Genomic DNA, 5,645 nt, shown 5'->3' with positions numbered 1-5,645 from the left:
TATTATGGGTTAGTGGTATGGGTTAAGGCACGGGGTGGCGCTTCTTCAGAGTCCGCTCCGCTCTGCTCACGTCACCTGGGATACCATATCATGAGATTGACTCACAGTACTGAAAACTTCAGTAGCGTAAGCCACGCTTCTGGTCACATAAGGAACTGTGAGGCTTGTGATGAGTTACAATGGTTCCCGTGTCCTCGCCCCAATCCAACCCTTCCTTATGAACATCAGGAAATGCCACCGGAAGTGAATCATGTCTTTCAATAGTAACACATTCAATCATCAACACAGTATGTTAGGCCTTCAGTGTGAGAGTGTGTTGGATGGTCATGCTCCAATAATACAAATCAAATCCTCTTAGTAACATGTCAGGCGCCCAAACTGCCTTTTCTCTTTGTGAAATGCTCGAAACTACGAAAGGCCCTTCAGTTTCATGCACAAGACTACAGCCATTTATAGAGGACCAGAACACATTGGGCCGGTAGGGATTAGATTCCAGTTAGCAACAGCGTCTCATAGTAAACTTGGGGACCCGTCACACCACAGAGCCTTTTCCTTCTCTAGTTTTTGGGGTACAGTTGGTCAGGTCCTCCCTCATAACTTAAAGTGCATTTACAGAAGGGTCATAGCCGACAATTGTCATGGTCATCACTTGCTACCTTTGGTACCATCAGAGACACCAATCTCAGGTCAAATAAAATGTGTTGCCCCTTTAAAACTCAAATTCTAAAAAAAAGTTGTTTGAAAGAATCAAGCCCACAGGTGGGTCGCCCAGGTGAGCTGACCCTGTCCGGTTAATCCCACTGTCATGGGTCATGAGTTGCATCAGTCCCCTCAGTGCTGTGTTCACCAGCGGACGCGGTGGTTGCCTACAGCCAAGGTGGGACTTGTCTCATAGTTGTCGAGCTCCAACAGACCAGGTACTGGGCAAGATGCCCACAGGGGCATAGCATTTTCAGAGATGATAAATGAGGAGAGGCAGTCATCGCATCATGACTGAAGGCCTGAGCTCGAGAGTTTGGACGCTCTTCACTGTGTTTCATGTTATTTATTTGCATGTGTATATATTGAGACATTCTGGAGTTCGACGTAAATTAAAGTGGATGCGTTCAAATAAAACACGGTGTGTTGAGTTTAGGGTGATGAACTCCGTGCAGCCCTCCAGTCATCTGGCAGCTGGATCCAAATATTTGGAGCATAATCGCTAAAAGATGCTTCTCTGTAGGTTCCTGTGCAAACATTTGGGATCATAAAAAAACCCCTACCTGTGGAACAGAGAGTGAAATCACACGAACCAAGACCAATAATAGATTTATGGTATAATAAACAGGTCTTTAAATGGGTTCCAGAACACGCGGGGAGCCATGGCAGAGATTTAGTATGATGTGATCTCTCACTCTGGTCCTTGTCACTTGTGAAAGAGCATCAGCAGAGTAATCTACTCTGGACATGATAATGGTCTCGGTTATCAACTCCAGGGGAAAACAGTCCTTAAGATCTCTGCCAAAGACTGTGCCTATATTTTTGTCTTCTCCAGGCTCTAATGGCTCTTGTAATTCTACTGTGATCAGTCATCTCAGCCAGAGCGCTGCTGTGTCCTGGTTATCATCTGCATTCTCAATTCTTACATGTAAAATTGTTATGCAACTGTAAAAGCACATTTCAAAATCGAACAATCCCTCGCCAGATTGCGGGGCACCTTTTGTGTACCTCAGTTCATCACATTATATGTGGAAATATATAAAATAATACACATCCAACCTTAGAAATAAATAACTAAATGAACATAAAATATTGTCGAGTGAGGGAGAGGAGGATGAAGATGAAGATGTTTGACTCATGTAACGTTGAATTTAAGCTAGTATTTAACATAATGCACAGCTACTTTTATGAGTGACTGAACTAGATTTTTCCTCAACTAGAAGGTTGTTTCTGGAACCACTGTCTTAAAGGGATTTGACCGACTCTGAAGCAATTCAGACTTGCTACGACTCAACAGTCTCTTCCTCCTCTCTCAGTGGGTGCAGCAAAACAGCACAATTTCTCCCTTAAATACAGTTTTACAGCATTTCATACAGCTGAAAGATCAGTGTTGTTTTGGTGCATTTGCGTTGCAATAAACGCTTACGTTGCTAGGCATTCGGAGTTGCTAACCGCAGCTAGCAAGAGTGCTCAAGGATTCTTTCTCTGAGGTTGAAGTGTTGGTTGTACCTGTGACTATGGATGGTATTACATGGGTAAAAAGTTTGTAGTGTAGCCATTAGCATTGCTGTTGGTGGGCCTACACTCACTTTCTTTACCGTAATTCATCCATGTTTTGCCCAAAATAGCTCCTTCCAAGTACAACTTGGTTTGCTCACTGGGTAGAAATGACTGTGGGTGGGCAGTTGTGAGTTCAAATCCCAGTAAGGTATTCGATATGGATGAGTTGTTTAGGATTAAAAAAAAAGAAACTAAATGACATGTTATCAGAAAATAAAAGAATGTCTGAAAACACTTGGAATTTTATTGTTTTTTTAGTTGGAAGTTCTTTCCCTGAGGTCAAACTCAATAAGGCAGGCAAGTCCACCACTGACTAACATTACAGAGGTGAGAGTTTTCGTTCAATTGAGACCGTAGAGTGTGACCAAAGCCAAATTATACCTTCACTGATGCTTGTCTACCTTTTCATCCTTCTGCCAGCTGTAGATTGTCTGCGCCGAAGAGTGTGTGAGGGAACAGAAGGTGAGAAATTTGGGGGTCAGCCGAGGTCTTGCAGGTAATTGTGCTTCTTAAACTTTTGACCTGCTAAGCCCTACTTAGTGTGGTGCAGCCTGCTTCCCTTATTTCCCCTGAGAATTCACACCCGCATACCAGGGTGTGTGAGACGGAGTGTGGTCAGTTGTGTGGTACTATCCTGACATGAGTTCTTCCCCAACATCTTATTTCATTGTTGGACACACCTGCTTCGTATTTATCAGGCTTGGCGCCCCCAAAACTCCCATCTTCGCTCTGTTGTGTGTTTGAAACATTCCAAGGGAATGTCACAAATTTCACTCCTTTAAAAAAAAAAAATCTGTTTTTGTGTTTATCAGCTTGACTTGGTGAGATGTTGTGCAAAACTCTCCCAGGGAACGCCACCACTCCCCTCTCAGGAAAGCAGTGATGCTTCTCCGTCTTTCCATTCATCATATTTTGTCGCTTTTATATCTTCAGGGTGTCCTTCTCGATATGCAGCCTGGAGAAGATGACGGATGAGCTCATCGTAGTCTGGAGGAGCTCCAGCGCTGTTGTTTTGGTCTCTGAACTCGGCGCAGCAGCATGTGTCGTGTAATTGTTTACAGATGCGGACGGAGCGTCCAAGAATGCCCACTGTGCGTATTCCTATTAAACTTGAGCCTGTTCATTTCCTCTCGTGGTGACGACATCACCTGCACCTTGAGGATTTTTTTCTTTTAAACATTGTATTTACATTCTACTTTTCCTTGTGCAAACAATTTATGATTCATTGACTTGTATTTGTTTCGCTGCCTATAGAGCTGCTAACAAAACTTCATAGAGTTGTTGGGGATAACGTCTACAGTAACTACGATCGATTCTTGGAGATTTTTAAGTCGGTAAGATTGAATGACTCACACATCTATTCTTCGCACTTTGACACTTAAAAGTGGAAGGTTACTCTAGATCTTTTCCATCTTTAAGCTTTTGTCCCTGAATTTTCTTGCTCATTTCGCCACGTATTTTATTAATAATCACTCACATGATAGATACATTTGATCAACTGATCGGATCCCACGAACAGTTCTGAATGATCACTATCTTCTCTGCATCATGGAGCCCTCTGCTGGCCACAAATGTTACATCATATATAAAACTTTGGAAACAAAACAAATCCATTTTGTACTTTGTATGAGAAAATGACTTTCTTTGACTTCCGGCGTCTCATTTTTTTCAACGATATTTCAATGAACAAAAGTCGAACCGAGCACTGGCTGGTACGGCGGCTGAGACGGCTCACAGCAAATGCAAAACACTGCAACAAATGCAAACACAAAACACAACAACCTAAACTCACCGCGCATTTGCAAAAGCTGCCACAAATTCTAATGCTACAACACATTAAGCAACAGCATTACTACATAAATCACCACAGAAGTTAGCGGACGGGAGGACCAAATTACTGAGGGAGAGAAACTTTTCCCAAAGAAGATTTCGGAAAAGTAAGTTTAAGTGATTGATGTTCCGTTCCGGATTTCAGAAATCTACTATGTTTGACTTTTAAAAGTATTACCGATTCCATATACCCGTACATGGTCGACACGGGTATAATGTAGTAGCTTTCACCATAATTATGCTAATGCCCCGATTTTGAACGTGTAATGGGACTTGCGAATATTTTTCCACCTTCTTGGTTACAATGTACAAGTAACATGCAACTTACGACCTGTTCGACTTTCTTACACCTGTACTGTACTGTGTTTTTTTTTTTTTTTTTTTTGTTATTCAATGTCTGACACTGCAACATTTAGCAGAGCAATTGTTGCAGCGTTAATGTTGTTGTGTTCCATTTTGCATTTGCTGTGAGCTTTTCAGGGAACCGTAGATGGTGGAGAGGAATTGTCATGCTCTGCCAAACAAAGGGAGTGGTCAGAATTATTTCTTTCATCATGGGATTCTGCAGCCTGAAGGAACCTATTTATAGGTTTGGCTTGCTTGGGCTAGTTTGTCCGACTGAATTACAACCAGCAACCAGGGGATGCTGTCCAGTAACCCGGACAATGATCCGCTCAGTGAAGTTGCATCAAGGACCCGCATTCAGCATCCCATCATCTAAAGACTTTAAGTGTGTAGAGAATATATATAATAAATATATGGTTTCAACTTTGCACATTTTGCCCAATTACATTTTACAGAATAAAACATTTGTCAGGCACGGGAGGTAAACTCATACCTTTCTTTGATGGCTTTGAAATGCGTAGTGGTCCGAACACTGAGTCCAGAAATATGAACTTGACTCCCCACGAATGGAGGTGGTGACCCTGCTCCTCTTCCAATTGGCTTCATATAAAACCTTTCTCACGCATGTCCTCCCTATTGCGACCCAATAACAACAGATTTGTGTCTTCACCGAAGTGGATTCCTGCTCGGGACACAGTCCTCATTGATGTTTACCAAAAGTGAGGAGAAGCAGCAAGAGGAAGTATTTGTACTACCTTCCTGTGCTCGTATTAGCGTGGTTAATGAGCACATGTCGCAGTGGGACGTCATTCTAAGAGCATTGTGAGATTGCTCGCGTGCACGGGGGCCATGAGCGACGGCGTAGTTTCAGAAACCCACCTGCAAACCCCCAACCTTCAGCGGGAATGGAGGCGCGTGAAGAGGCATGCCAGTTGTTTTTAAATAAAGCAAATCTGCTAACAGTTTTATAACCCTGACCTCGTAAAACTGGCTGCAGCTTTTGGTCAACTCTCTCCTGATGGGGCCAGCAGAGACGTCCAGGGCTGGAATTCCCATTTGCTGCTGTGGAGCGTGTCGATATGTCAGCTGGTGTGTGTGTGTGTGTGTGTGTGTGTGAGTGAGAGAGCGGGAGAGAGAGAGGGAGAGAGAGAGGGAGGGAGGGAAGGAGAGGAGAGGCGTATGATATACAATTGCTGTGTCACAATCCTCAT

This window comes from Synchiropus splendidus, chromosome 10, assembly GCF_027744825.2.
Source record: "Synchiropus splendidus isolate RoL2022-P1 chromosome 10, RoL_Sspl_1.0, whole genome shotgun sequence".
NCBI lineage: Eukaryota > Metazoa > Chordata > Actinopteri > Syngnathiformes > Callionymidae > Synchiropus > Synchiropus splendidus.
This window is presented reverse-complemented; position numbering follows the sequence as displayed.